This window comes from Thalassophryne amazonica, chromosome 6 (assembly GCF_902500255.1).
Source record: "Thalassophryne amazonica chromosome 6, fThaAma1.1, whole genome shotgun sequence".
In the NCBI taxonomy this organism is placed as follows: Eukaryota; Metazoa; Chordata; class Actinopteri; order Batrachoidiformes; family Batrachoididae; genus Thalassophryne; species Thalassophryne amazonica.
In genome coordinates, this window is record NC_047108.1 from 95,750,464 (window position 1) to 95,770,049 (window position 19,586).

General features: G+C 41.3%; 1 protein-coding gene and 1 long non-coding RNA gene across 2 annotated transcripts in view; one reads left to right on the forward strand and one right to left on the reverse strand.

Annotated features, from left to right (window-relative positions):
• LOC117512698 overlaps nt 1-19,586 on the reverse strand; it is a 589,105-nt gene that overhangs the window by 279,968 nt on the left and 289,551 nt on the right. Inside the window, exon 2 of the long non-coding RNA XR_004561360.1 lies at nt 5,173-5,180. This is a non-coding gene — a long non-coding RNA (uncharacterized LOC117512698). The remainder of the gene's footprint in view (nt 1-5,172; nt 5,181-19,586) is intronic.
• Nucleotides 1-19,586, forward strand: part of dlgap4a (discs, large (Drosophila) homolog-associated protein 4a) — a 342,556-nt gene that overhangs the window by 75,230 nt on the left and 247,740 nt on the right. The gene's annotated exons all lie outside the window — the stretch shown is intronic.

The following is a 19,586-nucleotide window of genomic DNA, read 5'->3' on the forward strand; positions in this document are numbered from 1 at the left end:
TGTGGACCGGTTTTGCCTGTATGTGTATTGGTGCTCAGCTACAGTCACATTGATGGTCTGCTTCAGGCGCCTCATCACCAGCCTCTCAAATCACTTTGTGGTGATGGGGGTGAGTGCAAGTGGCCTGTAGTCGTTGAGGCAGGATGGTGTAGAGGTCTTTGGCACAGGGATGATTCTTGATGTCTTGAGGCACGGCGGAACTCTGGCTTGGGACAGAGAGGTGTTGAATATATCCGCCAGAACCTCTGACAGCTGGTGTGCAGAGACGTCAGGGCCAGGGCCTTTCGGGGGTTGATCCTCTGCAGCACATTCCTCACCTCAGCTGTAGTGATGTTGCTGACTGGGGAGTCTTTTGGGGGTTTTGTATCATTTCCTTAGTTTTCATAATGTTAGCATTTCACTTGACTTTTCTCCAGCTAAGTTCAACCTCCCAAGTCCAATGCATTGAAGGAAGGTTGATTATATTTGAACGAATCAACAACTAAAGCTTCAATGAGCTGGACGAAACATCCTTGTTTCACTAATGAATCATCCACGTTTGGGATGAAAAAGCAGAATCTTAATATAGAAACAATACTGTTAAGAACATTTTATCAACTACTTTAACTATTTACACATTTTTCAACCATTTGTGACTGGCATGCATGTGCGTGTCTTCGGGAGTAGCCTTTGTCTGACAGAGACAGTTCCCCATGGCTGATGCCAAGACAAAGTAAAGTGTACAAGGTACAGACACACTGTGAGAACTCAGAATGTGAATACAAACAAAACTTGTTGTGAAGACAAACAAAATCCGCACCTACAAGTACTTTGTTTAAAGCGTCGAGGTCGATGTTCCATTTGTTTTTTGTTTTTTTTTTTGTGTTAGTTTCAGTTTTGTTTTGTTCCTTTTCTCGATCTTGATTTGCAGGCTTTTTGGTGATGGGAAAGATGCAGGATCTTTTATCCACCTTTTCTCGATCATTTGTGACGTTTTGACTTTTTATCCTTCATCTAGCTATCGCCGTGTGCTGTGTGACCAGGCCCTTAAGAAAACTAAACTTAAAAAAACAAACTAAACAACAAACAAACAACAAAACCTCTTTGTGGTAACTTTTATCAGTTCCAAGCCAAAGAATCAACAGAAGAAAGTTTGTAGTTCTAAACATATTTAGGGTGTTTTTTTTAAGGTGTTTTTTTTTATTCTCTCCTACAACATCGATAACAATTATGTACATGCACATTGTCAATTATGCAAATTAGGCAATGACATTATTTAGTCACTTCTAGCGACTTTTAGGACAGTGAATAGTGACTTTCCTTAGGGCCCCTTCACACATAGTACGAACAAGTACAAATCAGGGCGAATCACGGTGGAACAGCTCGTATGAGCGAACCATGAAAATATCGAGCTGACGGGCAGGCGTGAACGATACCGCTGCAATGGTTTCATGCATGCGAGAACACAGTGCGAGCAGCTGGAGTATGTGTAACCACATCATGCAGCTGCTGTGGGAAAAAAAGAGAAGAAAAATACATGCCACCCACAGGATTCGAACCGGCAATGCTGAAAAGCTCTGATTGTCAGCCAGAAACTATACCACTGTGCTACCATCGCTGTCCTGTAAAAGGTGCTGACAAATGCCTCAAATCAACAAGGACATAAATGTATTTTTTTAAAAAGAGAAAAAAGCACAGATAACTGACCAAACGGCATTTGTTACAGCGTATTTCTGCTGATACATGACTGAAAGTGGCGTATTTGTTGCATTGTTGGCTTGTCATATAGTCCTGCGGTGCGCCACTCACATGTCCTATCAGACAGACGTGACATTCAGATTGCCTGCTGTGTGTCCACATGAACTGACAGTCCATTTCAGCTGGGACAATGTGCGCGCACTCCAGCCCGTCGCAAAGCAATATTTTTTTTTATGTATTTCCACATGAGGACAGCAAGCACACACATTCGCGTGTGCATCAAAACATGGTACGTGTTCTGCAGCTGTGTGGCAGCCACCCACGCCTCTTGTCCATTCAGCGCACAGACCAAGGTGTTGCTCTGTGATCAGATGAGAGGCGCCTCACCTGCGGGGGCATGCGAACCACACACACGCACGTGTTGGGGGAGCAGGGGGGGCGCGTGAAACACACGCACACGTGTTGTGGGGGCAGTCAACACTCTGGTACACCACATGTGTACTTGGCAACTCCACAATCGTGGGGCACTTAGACAAATTTCACCACCAGCTCATAAGTGATCGTCTGCTGACTGTTTTTATGCTAACAGCGCGACTGGCCACGCATTTTCTGTGCCAAGCGAGCAGTGTTAGATGTTCGTGTTTGTCACCTGGAATTTGGCCAACACCTGCCGCGAGAGGGATTGAATGTGCTCTCACAGGGCACACTCTGTCTTTCAGCCGCTGGTGTATGCAACTAGTTGTAGCAACAGGTGTACGAGGCGTTGGAGGCAGCTCCGATTTTACACATATTGCATACGATTACTGCTTCAGGCGCAATTCAACCGCATTTGTACTACAACCCCTGGCAAAAATTATGAAATCACCGGCCTCTGAGGATGTTCATTCAGTTGTTTAATTTTATAGAAAAAAAGCAGATCACAGACATGACACAAAACTAAAGTCATGTCAAATGGCAACTTTCTGGCTTTAAGAAACACTATAAGAAATCAGGAAAAAAATTGTGGCAGTCAGTAACGGTTACTTTTTCAGATCAAGCAGAGGGAAAAAAATATGGAATCACTCAATTCTGAGGAAAAAATTATGGAATCATGAAAAACAAAAGAACGCTCCAACACATCACGAGTATTTTGTTGCACCACCTCTGGCTTTTATAACAGCTTGCAGTCTCTGAGGCATGGACTTAATGAGTGACAAACAGTACTCTTCATCAGTCTGGCTCCAACTTTCTCTGATTGCTGTTGCCAGATCAGCTTTGCAGGTTGGAGCCTTGTCATGGACCATTTTCTTCAACTTCCACCAAAGATTTTCAATTGGATTAAGATCCGGACTATTTGCAGGCCATGACATTGACCCTATGTGTCTTTTTGCAAGGAATGTTTTCACAGTTTTTGCTCTATGGCAAGATGCATTATCATCTTGAAAAATGATTTCATCATCCCCAAACATCCTTTCAATTGATGGGATAAGAAAAGTGTCCAAAATATCAACGTAAACTTGTGCATTTATTGATGATGTAATGACAGCCATCTCCCCAGTGCCTTTACCTGACATGCAGCCCCATATCTTCAATGACTGTGGAAATTTACATGTTCTCTTCAGGCAGTCATCTTTATAAATCTCACTGGAACGGCACCAAACAAAGGTTCCAGCATCATCACCTTGCCCAATGCAGATTTGAGATTCATCACTGAATATGACTTTCATCCAGTCATCCACAGTCCACGATTGCTTTTCCTTAGCCCATTGTAACCTTGTTTTTTTCTGTTTAGGTGTTAATGATGGCTTTCATTTAGCTTTTCTGTATGTAAATCCCATTTCCTTTAGGCAGTTTCTTACAGTTTGGTCACAGATGTTGACTCCAGTTTCCTCCTATTCTTTCCTCATTTGTTTTGTTGTGCATTTTCAATTTTTGCGACATATTGCTTTAAGTTTTCTGTCTTGATGCTTTGATGTCTTCCTTGGTCTACCAGTATGTTTGTCTTTAACAACCTTCCCATGTCATTTGTATTTGGTCCAGAGTTTAGACACAGCTGACTGTGAACAACTAACAACTTTTGCAACATTGTGTGATGATTTACCCTCTTTTCAAAGGATTCAAGGATTCAAAAGAATTTTATTGTCATATGCACAAAAGAACATGTTCCCTGCACAATGAAATGTGTCTACTGCATTTAACCCATCCTAATTGCCAGTAGGAGCAGAAGTCACCATTAGGCGCCCGGGGACCAGCTCCAGATGTACATCCCTGCCTTGGTCAACAGCAGGGCTGAGCAAACCAAGACCGACCCATAACAAACGACACACAACACACATAGGCCGGCCCGGTACATAAACACATATTAAAAAAGCACACACGAGGGAAAAAGGAGAGAAAAATACCCTCATAGCCGCTGTGTTACACAGCAGCAATGAGGACAAAAACCCCCATCAGCACAGAAAAACAATAATCACACAGACAAACAAAGACGCAGGACGACAACCGAGATTTGAAGGTCCAGTTTATCAGAACACTCCGGAGGCAGCCTATTACGCGCCGTCAACGGCCTTGTCCGACAATCCTGGAGGGGGAGGGGCTCAGCCCTGAGCAGTCCACTGTCCACAGTCAACGTCAGAGCTGGAGAAGCTGAAGGGAGGGGATGACCAGGGAAGCGAGGCTTAAGTGTTGATCTTCTTGAGGAGGTTTTTTATCACAGTGGCCTTGGAGTGCAGCTGTGTTTTTGGGAGGCCAAATGAATATCCAGATTAGCAGACGCCTGAAAGATTCCACAGTTCTGAGAACAGAATGGCTCTCAATGCATCTGAATATAGAATGTGGTCTTTACAGACGGTCAAAGCGGGTTTCCAGAGCTGCAATCCTGCCCGAGATGTTTTCCAGCGTGCGGTTAACACCCGCCGACTGCGCAGCCACTGCCTTCCCAATCGAATCAATCATGTAGGGCAGTCTGGACGGTCCAATCAAAGCTGCCTCCACTTTCTTGATTTTCCGGTAAACCAGCGCCATGCCTGCTCCACACAGCAGAAAGCCAGTCACTACCAAGCCAAATATATACACATCTTCGACGTCCTCCACAGAAAGCATGTAAAGGCACATGACCTGCCATCTCCTCCACGAGTCCATCACGTAACCCATCACATGTGTCCCGGCAGGACAGGTGGGCTCCTCCGCCCCCGAATGTCTTGTAGAAAAAATAGTGTCATTTGCGTTCAAAGACCACTTTAACAGATCCATTTTTGTCGTTTTCTAGAAGAGCAAAGCTGCAGCCTCTCAGACAACACGCCACAGAAGCAGAAAAGATAAGGAGGGAGGGAGAAGAGAAAGTGCATCCGTCTCGGCCGAGTGCAAGCTGGCAAAAAAAAAAAAAAAGGAGTTTAAGAGTTTGATAATCCTCTCCTTTGTTTCATTTGACATCTCTCGTGTTGGAGCCATGATTCATGTCAGTCCACTTGGTGCAACAGCTCTCCAAGGTGTGATCACTCCTTTTTAGATGCAGACTAGCAGATCTGATTTGATGCAGGTGTTATTTTTGGGGATGAAAATTTACAGGGTGATTCCATAATTTATTCCTCAGAATTGAGTGATTCCATATTTTTTTCCCTCTGCTTGGTCTAAAAAAGTAACCGTTACTGACTGACACAATTATTTTTCCTGATTTCTTATAGTGTTTCTTAAAGCCAGAAAGTTGCCATTTGAAATGACTTTAGTTTTGTGTCATGTCTGTGATCTGCTTTTTTTCTACAAAATTAAACAACTGAATGAACATCCTCCGTGGCCGGTGATTCCATAATTATTGCCAGGGGTTGTATATTTGAAGGGGCCCTTATTGAGGAGTTGGCAACAGTGCAAATCAATGTACTAACAGAGACTAGAACTTTACAAAGCGGCACATAGTGTAAAATAAAGTCTTCTAATCTTAATTCATCATCACAGCTGAAAACTGTTATCCACATGGCACCCTTGTTTTGGAAGATGATGTCTGGAAATACATTAATTCCTTATCATGGAAGTTACTTGTGAATAAATTAAGGATTTTTAAAGACGTCCCTCAGTGTCTGTCTGCTCTGGGTGCATTTTTCAGCCTGAGCTGGGAGACGCTGGTGTTTTATCCTGCCAATAACAAGAAGAAAAGAAACTTTAAATTACATTAAGAACAATATTACCAAACATTCATTTTAACTGCTGAGGGTTTTTTACTACTTGTAAATAGTGTATTTACTGTATACGAGGTCTGTTAGAAAAGTATCCGACCTCTTTATTTTTTTCAAAAATTTGATGGATTTGAATCACGTGTGCTTACATGAGCCAACCTTGAACCTTTGTGCGCATGTGTGAATTTTTTTACGCCTGTCGATTGCGTCATTTGCTTGTAAGCAGCCTTTGTGTGAGGATGAGTGTAGTCTCTCATCATTTTTTCTTTGCAAGGAGAATGGCGGAATGACTGGAGCAGCGCGACTGCATCAAATTTTGCCAGAAACTGGGCGACAGCCAGGTGGAAACCATTCGGATTATTCAGACGGCTTTCGGTGATGATGCTATGGGCATTACACAGATGAAAGAGCGGTACAACCGGTTTAAAGACGGCCGCACAACGATGGAGAGCGAGCCGCGCTCCGGGCGGCCATCAACATGCTGAAATGACCAGATCATTTCCAAAGTGAACGCTGTGGTGATGCGGGACTGTCGTGTGACTATCCGAGAAATTTCGGAAGCGGTGGACATCAGCACTTTTTCGGCATATTCCACTGTGACAGAAGATTTTGCCATGAAAAGAGTTGCAGCGAAATTCATGCCGATGGCTTCGGCACGAAACTGATGGCGCAGCAAAAGCGCCACCGTGTTGAAGTCTCACAGGACATGTTGTGACATGCTCACCTCTTCCACAATTTCTCGGATAGTCACACGACTGAAAAACCACTGAAAGCCGTCTGAATCTTCCGAATGGTGGAAGAAGTGAGCATGTCACAACATGTCCTGTAGTCGGTTTGAAGTTGCGTTGTGTTTTGCTGCCCAAATATCCATGAGTGGAACTGGAAAGAAGTGAAATCTGCATCGCCTAATCCGAACCAGTGACCTGGCACTCCTGGCAGTTAACCCTCTGAGAACACAGGGGCCTGGACAGCGACCACATCATTGATGCTTTTGCTCTTAATCACAACAATAGATCCATTATGCTGTTATGAAGACATCAGTGGTAGGTGAAAGCTTTTCCCCTCTGCCTGCTGTTGCTGCCTTTAGGCTATAGTGGGCTGTGGGCTATGGTGTCTACTTTAGGCTATAGGCTGCATATGTAGGTCTGTGGATATTTGTATTGAACACTAGCCTAGGTTTGTGTGTGGTTTTGTTCATTCTGCATGTTTTCAGTGACTGTTGCAGATGAGAACACGGCTATGTGCGCACGAACGCGTGAACGAGTCGGAGGTGTAGCAGAGAGCCATTGTGACACATGAGCCCTTATTTCATAGCACTGTCATAAAAATGCCAAGCTCTCCCACAGCACCTGCAAAAAAAATAAAAAAATCTCTGGAGCTGCCACTGAGCTCCTGTGGTCAATGTCACCTGTCTTGCAGGAATATCTTTAAAGTATCCTCCAAGTCACCCTGTTTTTTGGTCAGTCACTGGAATGGTTGGACAGCAGTACTGTCCGTTTGCACTCGATTGCAGGGACAGTGTGATGTAATACAGAAACCCGTGCTCTGTTACCGCAGCAGAATACCAACATTGGTGCTGTCTCCACTTTCTGTGCTGTGCTGTTTTTGTCTCTACACTTTTTGTAGTTGGCTTACTGAATCTATTCCACTGTTTCAACACTCTTGCTGATCATTTGCTTGGAGCATCGTAGATAAGCAGGTCACCCTGAATTGTCCATTGTAAATTCCTGTCATCCTCTTCCTGTCAGCCAGCCAGCTAAGCTTCATCTTCACCCCGACTGGGGCTGTATGTCCTTGCTTGTTTCTTAATTGTAAATAACGCTGTTGTTAATCATCAGAAGGCAATCTCTGTCTTTAACAACGTTCTTTTTTTTGTTTTCCATGATTTGAAAAATCCAGAGTTTGACTCACAGAGCTCTGTGTGGAGCTCCAGTCCGGTTGGACGAGGACAAAGTGAGAACAAGACAACAATCGTGTGACTTTTTTCACTCCCTGCAATAGTTTTTAAAAATCTGTTTTTATTGTTCATGGCTCAGTTGTTTTCCAGCCATAGAAACTCCAGTGAAAGGTGTTAATGATCTAATAATGTAATTTTTCTGCAGATTTAGCTGACGCTACCTGCATGAATGGAGAAATGCACACGCACACAAGATAAATCCAAACTGAATGTGAAAAACTAACCATTTAATATTTACCGGTAACTTGTTTTCTCTCTGTCTCTCTCTCTTTCTGTCTCTCTCTTTCTGAATGCACACGAATAGTGAGGAAATATAACTGTAAACCGCTCAAAATCCAGCATATTTGTCAAAAGCGACGGATCTCTGTGGAAATGTGACATCATCTGTTGTACACAAACTCCATGGTAGACAACAACACCGCACAAGGGCCATTGAAGCGGTTACACAGAAAGGTGTTTTCGCATTACCTCTGCACATCGAGTGCATTTTAAGCCACAGAATAGACTCACAACTGTTGCCGTCTTGTGTAAAGGGGGGCTTATTGGATTGGTACCAGTCAAACTTTGAAACTCCATCACCATAGTACAACCCCTGGCAGAAATTATGGAATCACCGGCCTCAGAGGATGTTCATTCAGTTGTTTAATTTTATAGAAAAAAAAAGCAGATCACAGACATGACACAAAACTAAAGTAATTTCAAATGGCAACTTTCTGGCTTTAAGAAACACTATAAGAAATCAGGAAAAAAAATTGTGGCAGTCAGTAACGGTTACTTTTTTAGACCAAGCAGAGGAAAAAAAATATGGAATCACTCAATTCTGAGGAATAAATTATGGAATCACCCTGTAAATTTTCATCTCCAAAACTATCACCTGCATCAAATCAGATCTGCTCGTTAGTCTGCATCTAAAAAGGAGTGATCACACCTTGGAGAGCTGTTGCACCAAGTGGACTGACATGAATCATGGCTCCAACACAAGAGATGTCAATTGAAACAAAGGAGAGGATTATCAAACTCTTAAAAGAGGGTAAATCATCACGCAATGTTGCAAAAGATGTTGGTTATTCACAGTCAGCTATGTCTAAACTCTGGACCAAATACAAACAACATGGGAAGGTTGTTAAAGGCAAACATACTGGCAGACCAAGGAAGACATCAAAGCGTCAAGACAGAAAACTTAAAGCAGTATGTCTCAAAAATCGAAAATGCACAACAAAACAAATGAGGAACGAATGGGAGGAAACTGGAGTCAACGTCTGTGACCGAACTGTAAGAAACCGCCTAAAGGAAATGGGATTTACATACAGAAAGCCAAAAGAAAAGCCATCATTAACACCTAAACAGAAAAAAACAAGGTTGCAATGGCTAAGGAAAAGCAATCGTGGACTGTCTGTGGTGACTGGATGAAAGTCATATTCAGTGATGAATCTCGAATCTACATTGGGCAAGGTGATGATGCTGGAACTTTTGTTTGGTGCCGTGCCAATAAGATTTATAAAGATGACTGCCTGAAGAGAACATGTAAATTTCCACAGTCATTGATGATATGGGGCTGCATGTCAGGGAAAGGCACTGGGGAGATGGCTGTCATTACATCATCAATAAATGCACAAGTTGAAATCATTTTTCAAGATGATAATGCATCTTGCCATAGAGCAAAAACTGTGAAAACATTCCTTGCAAAAAGACACATAGGGTCAATGTCATGGCCTGCAAATAGTCTGGATCTTAATCCAATGAAAATCTTTGGTGGAAGTTGAAGAAAATGGTCCATGACAAGGCTCCAACCTGCAAAGCTGATCTGGCAACAGCAATCAGAGAAAGTTGGAGCCAGATTGATGAAGAATACTGTTTGTCACTCATTAAGTCCATGCCTCAGAGACTGCAAGTTGTTATAAAAGCCAGAGGTGGTGCAACAAAATACTAGTGATGTGTTGGAGCGTTCTTTGTTTTTCATGATTTCATAATTTTTTCCTCAGAATTGAGTGATTCCATATTTTTTCCCTCTGCTTGGTCTAAACAAGTAACCGTTACTGACTGCCACAATGTTTTTTCCTGATTTCTTACAGTGTTTCTTAAAGCCAGAAAGTTGCTATTTGAAATGACTTTAGTTTTGTGTCATGTCTGTGATCTGCTTTTTTTTCTACAAATTAAACAACTGAACGAACATCCTCCGAGGCCGGTGATCCATAATTTTTGCCAGGGGTTGTACATGTGACTGATTATTTTGAGGTTTGAAACAAATGTACAACTGTCCATTTAACAATCAGTCAATCAATAAGCAACTGTTTAATTCTTGCTATTCTGGTTACTTTTTAAAAACATACTTTTCATACATTTGATACAGAGTGATGTTGGGCTATGTGTGAATGGTTTGTGTGGAATACATTAGTCCACATTTTCAGGGTTGAGATGACTGACTTTTATCGGGGTGGGGTGGGGGGGAGCAGAGCAATTCCTGTGAGGATTTATGTTCACTCTTATAACTGTATGCGATTGTTTCTGGATTATCCTCATACATACACTCAGTCACTGTGGTGTGGAGAGACTCATTAGTATGGGTGTCAATGTTTCTCCTTCAGCTGAACCTGCCATGCCACAACTGTAGTAGAGCTGCCGCTGTTTGCATGCCGCAATGTCCCTGAATGGCTGTTGAGGCTGCCAGCTGTGTCTCCTCTCGATGATGAGTGAAATATGGATGAGTGTCAGAAGCTGAGAGGCGTGATTCAAGTAGATCTGGCTTTAAATGTGCAGTGTAGGACAAGATGTTCTGAATGGATGTACTAATCGGCAGGGAATTAAAAAGTGGAATGGTGGTGTTTTTGTAAATGGCAAACTAAAATGTCCATTGCAGTGAATGGTGGGTACTCAACTGCAACAACGATTTCAAGTATCTAGTGTATGGACAGAAGAAGGGATGCTTGTTCCACATGTCATAGTGATTAATGTATTTAAGCCCCGGTCACAACCCACCGTGCGTTTTTTTTTTCGCCATACGTTTTCTGCGGATGCCACGGCCCACTACGTTTTTGTGAAAACGTACGGAGGCAGTAGCAAGAGGGAGGGAGTACGTTCAACGCACGTCTCTAGGAGCGTAATGATAAAGAGAGATGACAATAATGCAGTGTGTGTGTGTGTGTGTGTTTTGGGGGGGTGTCGCTTTTCTTTTTTATGAGCGGGACCGGAGCGGCAGGTGTTTTTCGGCATCGGCGATGCATGAGCATGTCCAGCCTGCAGGGGTTCAGTTTGTACGAGTGTTTACTGCCTCGAAAAGTTACAGCTAGTTATCAAACTGAAGCTGTGGAGTGTGTGTTGCTGACGTTTTGAAATAAAGTCCAAGTTCACGTGAGAAGCTGCGTTGTGCATGCAAGTCTGTCGGCCTCCAAATCCGTACTGCCTACGTACGGATTTGGTTAATTCAATAATAACTGAATGAAAATGTGCTGCTTTGAATCCGTACCCGAGGCAGTACTCACAACGTGCATCATCTGCACTGCTGGTGATCCACAGCCTGACCGCAGCGAAAGTTCTGCATGCACTAAACCTCTACGGCGTCTGCGTGTTTCTTGCGTGCTCCTAAATTCGTACTGAGGCAAGTACTTACGAAGTAGGGAATCTCCAAATTTAGCCCACATTTTTGCAAGTAGACTGCACGCACGTGCAAGTACGGCAGGGTTGTGACCACGGCTTTAATCTTCTATATGTTGTTGGGAGCTTTAATGCAGCTTTTTAAATGCTAAGTGTGCCGGTACAAACAGCTGACATCTGTTTTCAAGTAATGTTTGAACAAGTGGCAACCTGCTGGCAAATGAAGCAAATGTTGAAATGCCAAAACCTGCTGTTCCTTGAATGACCACTTGAGGCTGGCTCCTAAAGGTGAGTCAATCCCCATAGTCACCCATGTTACAATGACCATCTTTCCAGCAGAAGTAAACATATTTGCAGTTGGTATAAAACGAACAAACAAAAAACGACAACAAAAAGATTTGTGTGTGTGTGTGTGTAGATTGATTCATGGAAATATGGGGGTGAATTTTTATATAGCTCATCAGTTTCAGCTCATTTAAGACATGAAATTATGCGTAATTAGCCGCTACTTTGACTTGCAGCTAGTGTGCAGGCAGCCATCCACTAACAGAAGGGGCTAGCTGCTGTGGACTTCACCATGTTTACACTTCTGTCTATTTTATTCTCATTATCTGAGGTAATATGGCTTGATGGTAATTATCGCTGCTTGATATTCAGAATTTTTGGCGGATATCGTATCGGCCAAATACACCAGCCAATATTGACGATATGACAGTTTATTTTGCAGCACTGCATGTAGCGACTCACTGGTCGCCAAGTTCTGCCTTCACGCCTGCAGGTTAAAAAAGAGATTGCCATTCAGCAACTTTAACGTTCCGTGAGGCCACAGCACTGTGTAACGGCAGCTCAGAGAGGAACTGCAGAGCACAGCTGAAAGCAGTGTCTCTGCCCGTCTGAGTGAAAGAAAAAAGCCCTCCAAAATCCTTTATTAAGTAATCCAGAGCTCCTCCTGTGTCCATACCTGCTGTTGCATTCAGAAATGAACGGTGTATTTTACAGTTTAAAGGCTTTACGTTTCCAAAAAGTCCCAAGTTTGCTTGAACGAGAAGAAAACAGTAAAGATCTGTTCCTCATTGGATATGACCAGCTGGACTATAAAATGTTCGGTATTGATATATAGGATTCAAGCCGGAGCACGAGCACCTCTTGATGAGCCTCTTTTTGGCACAGCCAGGGCTCAGGATTTGTACTCTAAATGTTTATGGACTATGTAGTAAGATTGACTTGCCTTCTTTGTTGAAATGTGCCGAAATATGATGTTTTGTGCCTAACAGAGACCAAAACGGACAATATTGACCTACCTGAATTGAGTGCCAAATTTGACAATATTGGTTATCATATATTTGCCAGTAATAGACATAAGATGTCGAATTGGCGCTCTGGAGGAATAATATATGGCTGGTCAGTAATATATCGTACAAAAATGTACTGTAAGAATGTACAAATAAATATGTGTTGGTGTAAATTAAATAAAGTGCTTAATTACGACAAAGATTTGATAATTTTGGCAGTGTACATTCCCCCGTATAATACCAATACGAGGTCTGTCCATAAAGTATCGTACCTTTTTATTTTTTTCAAAACCTATTGGATTTCATTCATATGTTTTTACGCAGACATGCTTGAACCCTCATGCGCATGCGTGAGTTTTTCCACGCCTGTCTGGTGACGTCATTCGCCTGTGAGCACGCCTTGTGGAAGGAGTGGTCCCGCCCCCCTCGTCGGATTTTTCATGTCTGGAAAATGGCGGAATGAAAAGGACTTTTTTCCATCAGAATTTTTTTCAGAAGCTGTTAGAGGACTGGCACCTAGAAACCATTCGAAAAATGTATCTGGCTTTCAGTGATAAAATTTTTACGGGCTTCACAGAGAATAAGGACTTTAACTACAGCTTTAAGGACCCCTTTAAGGACGGTCAGTGCGCCGAGCTGCGACGATGCGGCACAAACCATGGATCATTTCTAAGCTGATGGCTCTGTGGATACTGAGACCGTCGTGTGCTCTTTCTCTGGTTATCACAAGACCTGGACATCAGCCATTTTCCGGCAGATTTCACTTTTAACAAGAGATTTTGTCATGGAAAGCCGCGCGGAGGCTTCGCGCGTCACGACCGATCGCTGATGAAGCGAGACAAAGGAACACCTCCGTTTCGGAGTGTTAGAGGACAAGTTGGGACATGTCCAGCTCTCCACAAGTTCTTTTATACTCACTCGACTGGTAAGCACTGAAAGCCGAGATAGACATGTCCCAACTGTCCTCTAACACTCTGAAACGGAGGTGTTCCTTTGTCTCGCTTCATCAGCGAATCAGGGCGGGACCACTCCTTCCACAAGGCGTGCTCACAGGCGAATGACTTCACCGACAGGCGTGGAAAAACTCACGCATGCGCACGAGGGTTCAAGCATGTCTGACGTATAAAACATATGAATGAAATCTATATAGTTTTTTAAAAAAAATAAAAAGGGCCGTTAATTTATGGACAGACCACGTATTCCAGTATAGGACTTTTTGATGAGCTCGTTCAGGTCATCCTTAATAATAACTTGGAAAACAGTTATGTTATGATATGTGGGGACTTGAATGCACATACTCAAGAAAATTGTGATCATGTTTATGTAGATGAAATTGAAGATGAAGACAACCCGACAGTTCTAAGTTAGTTAGAAATGCTTAACATTCCAACACATAGAAAGTCAAATGACACGCACAAAGATCATAATGGCTACGGAAAAGCACTATTTGAAATGTGTAAAAATCTCTCCCTTTGTATATTCAATGGTAGATGTGGATTTGACTTGATTGGAAAGGCAATAACAGTTGAAAATAGTGTGATTGATTATATGATTGGATCACCATTTCTTATTAAAGTTAAGCATTTCTGTGTTCATGATTTTGACCCTTTAGTTTCAGATAAACATTGTGTTGTAGAAACTATACTTGATGTAAACATTGTGGGTAGGCTTGACAACAACCAGTCAAATGTTATAATTTTAAATGAAGAACAAGACGGAATAATGGGAAATGGAAAATGAAAATGCAGTGAATTTATAGAATTATAGATTCATACAAAGTCAATGATTTGTCACATAATATGAAACAAATGTCAGTGAATGGAATAGCAAAAAGTATATGGGAAATGAGTAATAGTGCAAAACAAACATTAAACTAAAAGTAAAGTCAAAAAGAACTATACTAACCAGGTAAAGGCAAAATGGTTTAACAGAGAGTGTAAGCAAATAAGACAATATCGAAGAGCTAAAGAGCACATCTCAAGCAGAGCTCACAATTCCTATAACATAAATGTAAACAATATAGAGCAACTTTAAATAAAGCTCGAAGTAGTTATTCAAGGCAAATTTAATAATGGACCTTGTGTTCTCTTAAATCCAAAACCCTAGTCTTTTCTGAAGAAACTTAACCAAGGGGATAAAAATAGGAAACAATGCCCCATCCCAATTGAGGCCTTGTTGTTGAATACTTTAAAGAGTCATCTGATCAAATTGAATCAGTAAATGATTTTACAGAGACTGACATCGATTGTGAAACAGTTGACAATAGCATATTAAATAAAGATTTTACTGAGGATGAAATTAAAAAGGCAATACAAAATTGAAGACAGGAAAGGCAGCTGGAGTAGATGGAGTAATCAATGAATATATAAAAAGTACAATGGATATATTTGTGCCTATTTATGTTAATTTAATATGATTGTGAAAACGGGCATTGTTCCTGAAAATTGGCTTTTGGGCCTAATTGTCCCTATACGAGGTCTATTAGAAAAGTATCCAACCTTATTATTTTTTTAAAAAACCATATGGATTTGAATCACGTGTGATTACATCAGCCAAGCTTGAACCCTGTGCGCCCGCCACAGGAAAAACACCTCTGTTGGAAGCCTTAAGGACAAGTTGGAACATGCCCTGCTGTTAAACAATTTCTCAGATACTCACTCAACTGAAAGCCACCAAAAGCTGCCTGGATTTTACAAATGGTTATCAACACGGAGGTGTTTTTCTTGTGGCGGGCGCGCTGCGCCGGCTGTAGCCGACGCACCAATCTGTCCGCACGTCTTTCATTAAAAAAATCTCCTTTAACAGTGGAATGTCCGGATAAACTGCTGATTCCGAACTCTTCTGAAAGTTCTCTGTTCTCTCACGACGGTCCTGGGTCAACAGAGGCTTAAATTGGAGGTTTTCAGCTTGAAAAGGATGACGACGTCGCCTCGGAGCGCTGCGCGACGTCCCCGCTCCATGGGAAGTCCTTACAGCGATAGAAACAATCCAAAATCTCTCATCAGCTGTTAAAATTTTCACAGAAAACCAGCTTAATTTGTCGAATGGTATCCACTCGGATGTGCCTCACAGTTTTGGAAAAAAGTTGATGAAGCACAGCGCCAGTCTCTCAGCAACTTCTCAGACAATGAAAATCCGGCGATGGGGCTGGACCACTCCTCCCACAAGGCGTGCTCACAGGTGAATGACGTCACCGACAGGCGTGAAAAAACTCACTCATGCGCACAAAGGTTGAAGCTTGGCTGACGTAAAAACATATGAATCAAATCCATATAGTTTTAAAAAATAAAAAGGTAGGATACTTTTCTAATAGACCTCGTATATAAAAAGAAGGGGGATGAAAACAATTGTAATAATTAAGAGGATTACTTGTTGAGTTGTCTTGGAAAAACTATTGACAAATGTGCTTAATGACGACTGTATATTTTGTGAAAATACTTTGTCTGAAGAAAAACCAGGCAGGTTTAGAAAAACTTAATCTACTGTTGATCATATTCTTACTGAAACAAGTCATTGATTTGTTTTGCTTTAAGAGAAAGAGGTTGTACTGTGCTTTTTATAGATTACAGTAAGGCTTTTGATACAGTATGGCGCGATGCATTATGGTACAAATTAGTTAAAGAAAAAATTTGTGGAAAATTCATTGAGGTCGTAAAAAGCATGTATAATAATATCAAGTCAGTATTTATGTAATGGTTGTAAATCTGATTTTTTTTGTCAGCCAAACAGGAGTGAGCAAGGGGGAAAATTTGTCTCCATTACTCTTCACATTATTTATTAATGATTTAGAATCTTATTTAATCCAGAACGGCTGCCAGACAGTAGACTTCGACAGTCCCACGTTGGACATCGCTGACGCTGATGATACTATTGTTATGGCTACATCAAAAGCAGGGCTACAAAAAGCCATTGATCACATGTGTGAGTATTGTAACAAGTGGAGGTTAAAAATTAATAGCAACAAAACAAAAATAACAGTATTTGGCAACAGAAAAACTAAGAATAAAAATCTCAGCTTTATGTGTAATGGAAATAATTTGGAAATTGTACCTTGTTTTAAATACCTGGGACTGACTTTAAATTATAATGGATCATTTAAGTTGGCCATCAAAGAGTTGCCTGATTGAATGAATGAATGAAAATGAATGAATGAATGAATGAATGAAAACTGTTTATTTCGAACATTTGATACAACAGCAAATACAAGATCAGTAAAAACAACAACAAAAAAGTTCCTACTGTGTACCCAACATGTCCGAAAAGGGGTAGGGTGAAGCATCAGCTTATTTATCCCTACCCCTTCTTCCCCACAACCAGTAATACCCTTTAGCACATATACACATAGATTCCTACACACCTAAACCCGATTATATATACACAAACATAAATATACACCTACACATACCTACTTACATACAAAATACTATATATTTACAAGCGAAGCAAAAACAAAAACAACCCTAACCCTCATTACCTTCCTCCTAACTATACCTAGAAAAAAAACATATTTTTGTACCGCTGTTTGAACTGGTTCATGCTTGGACATTGCTTGAGCCCTACTCCCAATCTGTTCCACATCCTCACCCCACAGACAGAAATACAGAAACCTTTTAATGTTGTTCGTGCCCACTGATGCTTTAAATTAAATTTCCCCTCAGACTGCAATCCCCTGATCTGTTAAAAGACATATTTTTAATATTTTCTGGAAGTAAATTGTTTATTGCTTTATACACAATTTGTACTGTTTGAAAATGAACCAAGTCTGTGAATTTTAAGATTTGGATTGTAAAAATAGTGGATTTGTATGATCTCTATAGCCAGTATTATGAATGATTCTTATAGCTCTTTTCTGCATTACTGATAGTGATTGTGTTGTACCTTTATAAGTATTACCCCATACCTCTGTACAGTACTGTAAATATGGTAAAACCAGTGAGCAGTTGTCAGATCCCGCTTTTTAGATACACGGCACACGCTCACCCTCCAATGAGCGTGTTTGTGTAAAATCAGCTCTCCGTCTCTGGGGTCCGACCTTCGTGTCTCCACGGGTATTACCCGGCAGGGCTGCACAAAGGCTGTTCAAGCTGGTGGCGAGGAGATTCGTCTAGCTCACTGCTCACTGCCTCCATCCGGACGTCCACCCCGCTGAAGCTGATCTCGCACACCCGGTCGAATAGCCTTCTCAGGAACCAGGATACGAACCGGCCACGCCCGTTAACGGCAGCTCTCCTCTTATGGATCAGGGCTCTTGGAATGTTGCTAGATTTTAAATTTAGTGACTCGTACAGCGAATCCCCAGGATGTGTTATTTTCATTAAAAACCAGACTAACCTTTTAGAGCCTTTTGATGTTGTACACCTAATAAACTTAACTTTTACACCTTAAGAAGCATCAATAATCCAATGTCCGAGCCTTAACACTTTAACTGCATGCTTTGGAATTTTTATTGCAGGTTTTGCAAGTGCGATAACATAATCAAAATAGGTTATATGGTGATAATTTCACAACAGTAATTCGAGTATAATTAGAATAATGATTGGCAGAGATTTTTGTTTTTAATTCAATAATTCTGACTGATCTTACTTGACTGGGACTGGATTGACTTCTTAACAATTTTTTCTAGGAGTGAGGGAAGGAGGTTTTTGAGGTTAGGGTCCCCAGCTCGATGAACTTGATTTCCTCTTCATCAGCTATTAGTCGTTAGCTGACCACGATCCTTGTGTGATATTGTAATCCTTCAGGATGTTAATCCACATAAGAATTTATTCCGTCTTCAGTCAACCAAAAGTTGATCTAATCCATTCTGGTATGCTGTGATATTCCTTGAGAGAGAAATCGTTGAACATTCCCCACTCAGACTTAAGGCCAGTGGTTATCCTCCATTGTTCTGCTACTCTGTGACTGGACGGCCTGAGTGGGAGTTGAAATCTCTCTCAAATGATCTTTTATGGCTCCAATCCTCTCACTCCATGATTCCAATTAATGCTCACAAGATGGTCAAGTCTTGTGATCTCCTCGTAGCAGGGGAGTAGTGGCAACAGCACCTCTCCCTGGAAGAATAACCCCGTTTTCTGGTGTTTCAACAGGTTATATATGTTCTTGACTCCAGTCGTCCTCAGATGATCTTGGTTACCATGGGACGCTGTTGACTCAAAACCTCCTCCCTCTCCTTCTGCTTTACTGGAAATCTCCGCAGCCCCTACCAGTAACTTATTCTCAAGTTCCTCTTTTCTGTTAACACTTCAGCTTTTCTGAGAATTCATTCTTTTAAATCATTTCTTCAAAATCACATCAATCATATTCAATCATTTCATTACAACTCTTTCACATAAAAACAATTCATATGATCATATACAAACATTCTCATTCCTTATTATTCATTTCATTTTTACCAACATCTTAATCATTTGATCAGTTATTTAACGTCAGCTTTTCTTGCCCTACTTGCGACATCTTCTTCACTTCCTTTTTTTCTCTGACTCTGTACTCTTTATGAAAAACAACTCATATAATCATTCATTTCACTTATTTATAAAATACATCTTCTAATCAACTCTTAATTTTAACACATTACTACTTCATTTGATCATACTTGTCATGTTAGAATCATTTTTAGATATATTCCCTCGTCTTCACCACGAGTTCATTCCGTGGGCCTCCCCATTTGCAATGGAAAAGTCCGGTATGACCTCACTTACTCCTGGAAGGTACCAAACACTGTGCAGTTTAATCTAACAGCATGTATATTAATTCCATGGCACGTATTATATTCCAAGATGAAAACAAGCTGAAAGCAAGCTTAAAGTCATCTTTCCTGACACAGTAAAGAATGCAGAGTGAGTTGTGGTCCAGAATATGTTTCGCTTTGTTTAGAACTGAAATGCTTCTTGACAGTTTACTTTGTATATGTTTTATTTGAGT